The sequence below is a fragment of the Nansenia antarctica genome, assembly GCF_963989245.1.
Source record: "Nansenia antarctica genome assembly, contig: SCAFFOLD_41, whole genome shotgun sequence".
NCBI lineage: Eukaryota > Metazoa > Chordata > Actinopteri > Argentiniformes > Microstomatidae > Nansenia > Nansenia antarctica.
Window position 1 is genome coordinate 1,014,750 of NW_027662440.1, and position 9,940 is coordinate 1,024,689.

Consider the following 9,940-nt stretch of genomic DNA (forward strand, 5'->3'; position numbering starts at 1 on the left):
TGAGAGGCCGTTGTAAAGCGCTTTGGATAAAGGCGCTATATAAGTCCAAATAGATCACAAGTAAAAAGTTCCATACAGGTTACAGCAGTCCTCTCTGATGTCATAGAGAGGGCTCTGATGTCATAGAGAGGGCTCTGCTCAAATATGTTATACTCCCAGTGGATATGCTAATACAAGTCTATGACACTAAGACTCGTGACAACAAGACAAGGGAGTCTATCTGTGGGAGTCCATCGAGGAAGGCCTGAGAGGAAGCCAGGGTACTTAGTACCTTCTCTTCCAGTTGTTTGTAGTGTTGCTGTCTTCTCTTGGCACATCAGTCTACTGAGTGCACTTAGCTACCCCTACTTCTGTTGGTTCATTAGCCCTCTTCCCCTCTACGGACCTATATCCCAATGTGCTTTCTCCCTATTCCCACACTCTCCCTATGAACAGACAGGTATCAGTAGTCTAATTTTAACTAGATAGCCTTAAAACAGACAGCTATTTACTCTATTACTAATAACAAGACAGATTCAGTCATAGGTACGAGCCTGCAGGCCGCCATTGGTGTGTGAATGTGTGTGTGAATGGGTGAATGAGAGGCCGTTGTAAAGCGCTTTGGATAAAGGCGCTATATAAGTCCAAATAGATCACAAGTAAAAAGTTCCATACAGGTTACAGCAGTCCTCTCTGATGTCATAGAGAGGGCTCTGATGTCATAGAGAGGCTCTGCTCACATATGTTATACTCCCAGTGGATATGCTAATACAAGTCTACGACACTAAGACTCGTGACAACAAGACAAGGGAGTCTATCTGTGGGAGTCCATCGAGGAAGGCCTGAGAGGAAGCCAGGGTACTTAGTACCTTCTCTTCCAGTTGTTTGTAGTGTTGCTGTCTTCTCTTGGCACATCAGTCTACTGAGTGCACTTAGCTACCCCTACTTCTGTTGGTTCATTAGCCCTCTTCCCCTCTACGGACCTATATCCCAATGTGCTTTCTCCCTATTCCCACACTCTCCCTATGAACAGACAGGTATCAGTAGTCCAATTTTAACTAGATAGCCTTAAAACAGACAGCTATTTACTCTATTACTAATAACAAGACAGATTCAGTCATAGGTACGAGGCCGCAGGCCGCCATTGGTGTGTGAATGTGTGTGTGAATGGGTGAATGAGAGGCCGCTGTAAAGCGCTTTGGATAAAGGCGCTATATAAGTCCAAATAGATCACAAGTAAAAAGTTCCATACAGGTTACAGCAGTCCTCTCTGATGTCATAGAGAGGGCTCTGATGTCACAGAGAGGGCTCTGCTCACATATGTTATACTCCCAGTGGATATGCTAATACAAGTCTATGACACTAAGACTCGTGACAACAAGACAAGGAAGTCTATCTGTGGGAGTCCATCGAGGAAGGCCTGAGAGGAAGCCAGGGTACTTAGTACCTTCTCTTCCAGTTGTTTGTAGTGTTGCTGTCTTCTCTTGGCACATCAGTCTACTGAGTGCACTTAGCTACCCCTACTTCTGTTGGTTCATTAGCCCTCTTCCCCTCTACGGACCTATATCCCAATGTGCTTTCTCCCTATTCCCACACTCTCCCTATGAACAGACAGGTATCAGTAGTCCAATTTTAGCTAGATAGCCTTAAAACAGACAGCTATTTACTCTATTACTAATAACAAGACAGATTCAGTCATAGGTACGAGGCCGCAGGCCGCCATTGGTGTGTGAATGTGTGTGTGAATGGGTGAATGAGAGGCCGTTGTAAAGCGCTTTGGATAAAGGCGCTATATAAGTCCAAATAGATCACAAGTAAAAAGTTCCATACAGGTTACAGCAGTCCTCTCTGATGTCATAGAGAGGGCTCTGATGTCATAGAGAGGGCTCTGCTCACATATGTTATACTCCCAGTGGATATGCTAATACAAGTCTACGACACTAAAACTCGTGACAACAAGACAAGGGAGTCTATCTGTGGGAGTCCATCGAGGAAGGCCTGAGAGGAAGCCAGGGTACTTAGTACCTTCTCTTCCAGTTGTTTGTAGTGTTGCTGTCTTCTCTTGGCACATCAGTCTACTGAGTGCAATTAGCTACCCCTACTTCTGTTGGTTCATTAGCCCTCTTCCCCTCTACGGACCTATATCCCAATGTGCTTTCTCCCTATTCCCACACTCTCCCTATGAACAGACAGGTATCAGTAGTCCAATTTTAACTAGATAGCCTTAAAACAGACAGCTATTTACTCTATTACTAATAACAAGACAGATTCAGTCATAGGTACGAGGCCGCAGGCCGCCATTGGTGTGTGAATGTGTGTGTGAATGGGTGAATGAGAGGCCGTTGTAAAGCGCTTTGGATAAAGGCGCTATATAAGTCCAAATAGATCACAAGTAAAAAGTTCCATACAGGTTACAGCAGTCCTCTCTGATATCATAGAGAGGGATCTGATGTCATAGAGAGGGCTTTGCTCACATATGTTATACTCCCAGTGGATATGCTAATACAAGTCTACAACACTAAGACTCGTGACAACAAGACAAGGGAGTCTATCTGTGGGAGTCCATCGAGGAAGGCCTGAGAGGAAGCCAGGGTACTTAGTACATTCTCTTCCAGTTGTTTGTAGTGTTGCTGTCTTCTCTTGGCACATCAGTCTACTGAGTGCACTTAGCTACCCCTACTTCTGTTGGTTCATTAGCCCTCTTCCCCTCTACGGACCTATATCCCAATGTGCTTTCTCCCTATTCCCACACTCTCCCTATGAACAGACAGGTAGTGGGTAGTGGTGGTCTAGTGGATAGTGAGTTGGACTTGGGATCGGAAGGTTGTGAGTTCAAATCCCGCCTGAAGCCACACCACTACTAGTGTGCCCTTGGGTAAGGCACTTAGCCCTCAGTTACTCCAGGGGGAATGTCCCTGTAATTCGTAATTGTAAGTCGCTTTGGATAAAAGCGTCTGCTAAATGGCAAAATTATTTTAATTATTACAGGTATCAGTAGTCCAATTTTAACTAGATAGCCTTAAAACAGACAGCTATTTACTCTATTACTAATAACAAGACAGATTCAGTCATAGGTACGAGGCCGCAGGCCGCCATTGGTGTGTGAATGTGTGTGTGAATGGGTGAATGAGAGGCCGCTGTAAAGCGCTTTGGATAAAGGCGCTATATAAGTCCAAATAGATCACAAGTAAAAAGTTCCATACAGGTTACAGCAGTCCTCTCTGATGTCATAGAGAGGGCTCTGATGTCATAGAGAGGGCTCTGCTCACATATGTTATACTCCCAGTGGATATGCTAATACAAGTCTATGACACTAAGACTCGTGACAACAAGACAAGGGAGTCTATCTGTGGGAGTCCATCGAGGAAGGCCTGAGAGGAAGCCAGGGTACTTAGTACCTTCTCTTCCAGTTGTTTGTAGTGTTGCTGTCTTCTCTTGGCACATCAGTCTACTGAGTGCACTTAGCTACCCCTACTTCTGTTGGTACATTAGCCCTCTTCCCCTCTACGGACCTATATCCCAATGTGCTTTCTCCCTATTCCCACACTCTCCCTATGAACAGACAGGTATCAGTAGTCCAATTTTAACTAGATAGCCTTAAAACAGACAGCTATTTACTCTATTACTAATAACAAGACAGATTCAGTCATAGGTATGAGGCCGCAGGCCGCCATTGGTGTGTGAATGTGTGTGTGAATGGGTGAATGCAGTGGCGGGCGGTGCATTTCACACCTAGGCCTTCAGTGATGTCCGACACATTCCTACCTGAATTATTCTACCTCTTAATACCATCGTTATGACGCCATGGCTCTAGAAACTAGACAGAAACACAGTATAACCGGGCGTTGCATCACCTTAACATAGTCAGACAAGTACAACAGAGTTATATTAATATTTCCGAAGCATTTTTAATCAATAAATCCGCATTTACAATGAAGAGTGTTAAACTAACATCTTTAAGATCGCTACATTACCCACGTCTGTCGTCTCGTCCACCATAATAGCGACAAAGGGTGCCTTTTTAATCTCCATTTTGATCTCTTCTTCCATCACTTCAGCAATAGCAAAAATCAGGTCGTTTTGTATTTTGCCTGACGTCCCAGTAAACACTTTGTTTGTGGACAGGTGGTAATGTAAATCTGGGTTGTTTTCAGCCAGAAAAGAAAGAAGCTCAACGTAGTTTCCTCTGTTTGTGGACTTGGCGCTTTCATTGTGTCCCCTAAATGAAAGTTATTGTTTACCCAAAAACAGGACACAATCGATCAGTATTATCGATCAGTCAACGAAAGCTTTCGTTGTGAGGCTCCGTTTCCCTGCGCCCTTTCAAAAGTTTCACATCTACCGGCATAGTTCCGCATCTCAATAGTGAATATCAATAGTGCGTAGCAATAGTGCGTAGCAATAGTGCGTATCCAATCAAAAGACGTGCTGGGTGCTGACATCATTGAGCCTTACAGCAGGCGCCGTTGTTGCTTTTGCTCGCATCTACGTAGGTTTACTAGGTACGCCACAGGTTTTCTCGTTCCAATGTTAAGTTACAGGTCGAATCCGCAGCACCGTTTAATGTGAAGGCGGGCAGATTTTTGAGCCCCCTAGCAACACATTTTGATTGGATAAAAGCTCTAACATAAAGGCCAGCCCTCCAAATCTCAATCGGAGACTGGAAGCAGCGCAACCAAGAGGAAAGCTATGAAATGAAGAGAATAGACTATGGGGAATCATTAATACATATTTGTGGAAAATATATATTAAAATAAAATGTATATTCTGATGATGTTTAGGCCAGCAGAGAAGGCCTTGCTGGCCCTGACGGCACACCACTGGGTGAATGAGAGGCCGTTGTAAAGCGCTTTGGATAAAGGCGCTATATAAGTCCAAATAGATCACAAGTAAAAAGTTCCATACAGGTTACAGCAGTCCTCTCTGATGTCATAGAGAGGGCTCTGATGTCATAGAGAGGGCTCTGCTCACATATGTTATACTCCCAGTGGATATGCTAATACAAGTCTACGACACTAAAACTCGTGACAACAAGACAAGGGAGTCTATCTGTGGGAGTCCATCGAGGAAGGCCTGAGAGGAAGCCAGGGTACTTAGTACCTTCTCTTCCAGTTGTGTGTAGTGTTGCTGTCTTCTCTTGGCACATCAGTCTACTGAGTGCACTTAGCTACCCCTACTTCTGTTGGTTCATTAGCCCTCTTCCCCTCTACGGACCTATATCCCAATGTGCTTTCTCCCTATTCCCACACTCTACCTATGAACAGACAGGTATCAGTAGTCCAATTTTAACTAGATAGCCTTAAAACAGACAGCTATTTACTCTATTACTAATAACAAGACAGATTCAGTCATAGGTACGAGGCCGCAGGCCGCCATTGGTGTGTGAATGTGTGTGTGAATGGGTGAATGAGAGGCCATTGTAAAGCGCTTTGGATAAAGGCGCTATATAAGTCCAAATAGATCACAAGTAAAAAGTTCCATACAGGTTACAGCAGTCCTCTCTGATGTCATAGAGAGGGCTCTGATGTCATAGAGAGGGCTCTGCTCACATATGTTATACTCCCAGTGGATATGCTAATACAAGTCTACGACACTAAGACTCGTGACAACAAGACAAGGGAGTCTATCTGTGGGAGTCCATCGAGGAAGGCCTGAGAGGAAGCCAGGGTACTTAGTACCTTCTCTTCCAGTTGTTTGTAGTGTTGCTGTCTTCTCTTGGCACATCAGTCTACTGAGTGCACTTAGCTACCCCTACTTCTGTTGGTTCATTAGCCCTCTTCCCCTCTACGGACCTATATCCCAATGTGCTTTCTCCCTATTCCCACACTCTCCCTATGAACAGACAGGTATCAGTAGTCCAATTTTAACTAGATAGCCTTAAAACAGACAGCTATTTACTCTATTACTAATAACAAGACAGATTCAGTCATAGGTACGAGGTCGCAGGCCGCCATTGGTGTGTGAATGTGTGTGTGAATGGGTGAATGAGAGGCCGTTGTAAAGCGCTTTGGATAAAGGCGCTATATAAGTCCAAATAGATCACAAGTAAAAAGTTCCATACAGGTTACAGCAGTCCTCTCTGATGTCATAGAGAGGGCTCTGATGTCATAGAGAGGGCTCTGCTCAAATATGTTATACTCCCAGTGGATATGCTAATACAAGTCTATGACACTAAGACTCGTGACAACAAGACAAGGGAGTCTATCTGTGGGAGTCCATCGAGGAAGGCCTGAGAGGAAGCCAGGGTACTTAGTACCTTCTCTTCCAGTTGTTTGTAGTGTTGCTGTCTTCTCTTGGCACATCAGTCTACTGAGTGCACTTAGCTACCCCTACTTCTGTTGGTTCATTAGCCCTCTTCCCCTCTACGGACCTATATCCCAATGTGCTTTCTCCCTATTCCCACACTCTCCCTATGAACAGACAGGTATCAGTAGTCCAATTTTAACTAGATAGCCTTAAAACAGACAGCTATTTACTCTATTACTAATAACAAGACAGATTCAGTCATAGGTACGAGCCCGCAGGCCGCCATTGGTGTGTGAATGTGTGTGTGAATGGGTGAATGAGAGGCCGTTGTAAAGCGCTTTGGATAAAGGCGCTATATAAGTCCAAATAGATCACAAGTAAAAAGTTCCATACAGGTTACAGCAGTCCTCTCTGATGTCATAGAGAGGGCTCTGATGTCATAGAGAGGCTCTGCTCACATATGTTATACTCCCAGTGGATATGCTAATACAAGTCTACGACACTAAGACTCGTGACAACAAGACAAGGGAGTCTATCTGTGGGAGTCCATCGAGGAAGGCCTGAGAGGAAGCCAGGGTACTTAGTACCTTCTCTTCCAGTTGTTTGTAGTGTTGCTGTCTTCTCTTGGCACATCAGTCTACTGAGTGCACTTAGCTACCCCTACTTCTGTTGGTTCATTAGCCCTCTTCCCCTCTACGGACCTATATCCCAATGTGCTTTCTCCCTATTCCCACACTCTCCCTATGAACAGACAGGTATCAGTAGTCCAATTTTAGCTAGATAGCCTTAAAACAGACAGCTATTTACTCTATTACTAATAACAAGACAGATTCAGTCATAGGTACGAGGCCGCAGGCCGCCATTGGTGTGTGAATTTGTGTGTGAATGGGTGAATGAGAGGCCGTTGTAAAGCGCTTTGGATAAAGGCGCTATATAAGTCCAAATAGATCACAAGTAAAAAGTTCCATACAGGTTACAGCAGTCCTCTCTGATGTCATAGAGAGGGCTCTGATGTCATAGAGAGGGCTCTGCTCACATATGTTATACTCCCAGTGGATATGCTAATACAAGTCTACGACACTAAGACTCGTGACACCAAGACAAGGGAGTCTATCTGTGGGAGTCCATCGAGGAAGGCCTGAGAGGAAGCCAGGGTACTTAGTACCTTCTCTTCCAGTTGTTTGTAGTGTTGCTGTCTTCTCTTGGCACATCAGTCTACTGAGTGCAATTAGCTACCCCTACTTCTGTTGGTTCATTAGCCCTCTTCCCCTCTACGGACCTATATCCCAATGTGCTTTCTCCCTATTCCCACACTCTCCCTATGAACAGACAGGTATCAGTAGTCCAATTTTAACTAGATAGCCTTAAAACAGACAGCTATTTACTCTATTACTAATAACAAGACAGATTCAGTCATAGGTACGAGGCCGCAGGCCGCCATTGGTGTGTGAATGTGTGTGTGAATGGGTGAATGAGAGGCCGCTGTAAAGCGCTTTGGATAAAGGCGCTATATAAGTCCAAATAGATCACAAGTAAAAAGTTCCATACAGGTTACAGCAGTCCTCTCTGATGTCATAGAGAGGGCTCTGATGTCATAGAGAGGGCTCTGCTCACATATGTTATACTCCCAGTGGACATGCTAATACAAGTCTATGACACTAAGACTCGTGACAACAAGACAAGGGAGTCTATCTGTGGGAGTCCATCGAGGAAGGCCTGAGAGGAAGCCAGGGTACTTAGTACCTTCTCTTCCAGTTGTTTGTAGTGTTGCTGTCTTCTCTTGGCACATCAGTCTACTGAGTGCACTTAGCTACCCCTACTTCTGTTGGTTCATTAGCCCTCTTCCCCTCTACGGACCTATATCCCAATGTGCTTTCTCCCTATTCCCACACTCTCCCTATGAACAGACAGGTATCAGTAGTCCAATTTTAGCTAGATAGCCTTAAAACAGACAGCTATTTACTCTATTACTAATAACAAGACAGATTCAGTCATAGGTACGAGGCCGCAGGCCGCCATTGGTGTGTGAATTTGTGTGTGAATGGGTGAATGAGAGGCCGTTGTAAAGCGCTTTGGATAAAGGCGCTATATAAGTCCAAATAGATCACAAGTAAAAAGTTCCATACAGGTTACAGCAGTCCTCTCTGATGTCATAGAGAGGGCTCTGATGTCATAGAGAGGGCTCTGCTCACATATGTTATACTCCCAGTGGATATGCTAATACAAGTCTACGACACTAAGACTCGTGACAACAAGACAAGGGAGTCTATCTGTGGGAGTCCATCGAGGAAGGCCTGAGAGGAAGCCAGGGTACTTAGTACCTTCTCTTCCAGTTGTTTGTAGTGTTGCTGTCTTCTCTTGGCACATCAGTCTACTGAGTGCACTTAGCTACCCCTACTTCTGTTGGTTCATTAGCCCTCTTCCTCTCTACGGACCTATATCCCAATGTGCTTTCTCCCTATTCCCACACTCTCCCTATGAACAGACAGGTAGTGGGTAGTGGTGGTCTAGTGGATAGTGAGTTGGACTTGGGATCGGAAGGTTGTGAGTTCAAATCCCGCCTGAAGCCACACCACTACTAGTGTGCCCTTGGGTAAGGCACTTAGCCCTCAGTTACTCCATGTCCCTGTAATTCGTAATTGTAAGTCGCTTTGGATAAAAGCGTCTGCTAAATGGCAAAATTATTTTAATTATTACAGGTATCAGTAGTCCAATTTTAACTAGATAGCCTTAAAACAGACAGCTATTTACTCTATTACTAATAACAAGACAGATTCAGTCATAGGTACGAGGCCGCAGGCCGCCATTGGTGTGTGAATGTGTGTGTGAATGGGTGAATGAGAGGCCGCTGTAAAGCGCTTTGGATAAAGGCGCTATATAAGTCCAAATAGATCACAAGTAAAAAGTTCCATACAGGTTACAGCAGTCCTCTCTGATGTCATAGAGAGGGCTCTGATGTCATAGAGAGGGCTCTGCTCACATATGTTATACTCCCAGTGGACATGCTAATACAAGTCTATGACACTAAGACTCGTGACAACAAGACAAGGGAGTCTATCTGTGGGAGTCCATCGAGGAAGGCCTGAGAGGAAGCCAGGGTACTTAGTACCTTCTCTTCCAGTTGTTTGTAGTGTTGCTGTCTTCTCTTGGCACATCAGTCTACTGAGTGCACTTAGCTACCCCTACTTCTGTTGGTTCATTAGCCCTCTTCCCCTCTACGGACCTATATCCCAATGTGCTTTCTCCCTATTCCCACACTCTCCCTATGAACAGACAGGTATCAGTAGTCCAATTTTAGCTAGATAGCCTTAAAACAGACAGCTATTTACTCTATTACTAATAACAAGACAGATTCAGTCATAGGTACGAGGCCGCAGGCCGCCATTGGTGTGTGAATTTGTGTGTGAATGGGTGAATGAGAGGCCGTTGTAAAGCGCTTTGGATAAAGGCGCTATATAAGTCCAAATAGATCACAAGTAAAAAGTTCCATACAGGTTACAGCAGTCCTCTCTGATGTCATAGAGAGGGCTCTGATGTCATAGAGAGGGCTCTGCTCACATATGTTATACTCCCAGTGGATATGCTAATACAAGTCTACGACACTAAGACTCGTGACAACAAGACAAGGGAGTCTATCTGTGGGAGTCCATCGAGGAAGGCCTGAGAGGAAGCCAGGGTACTTAGTACCTTCTCTTCCAGTTGTTTGTAGTGTTGC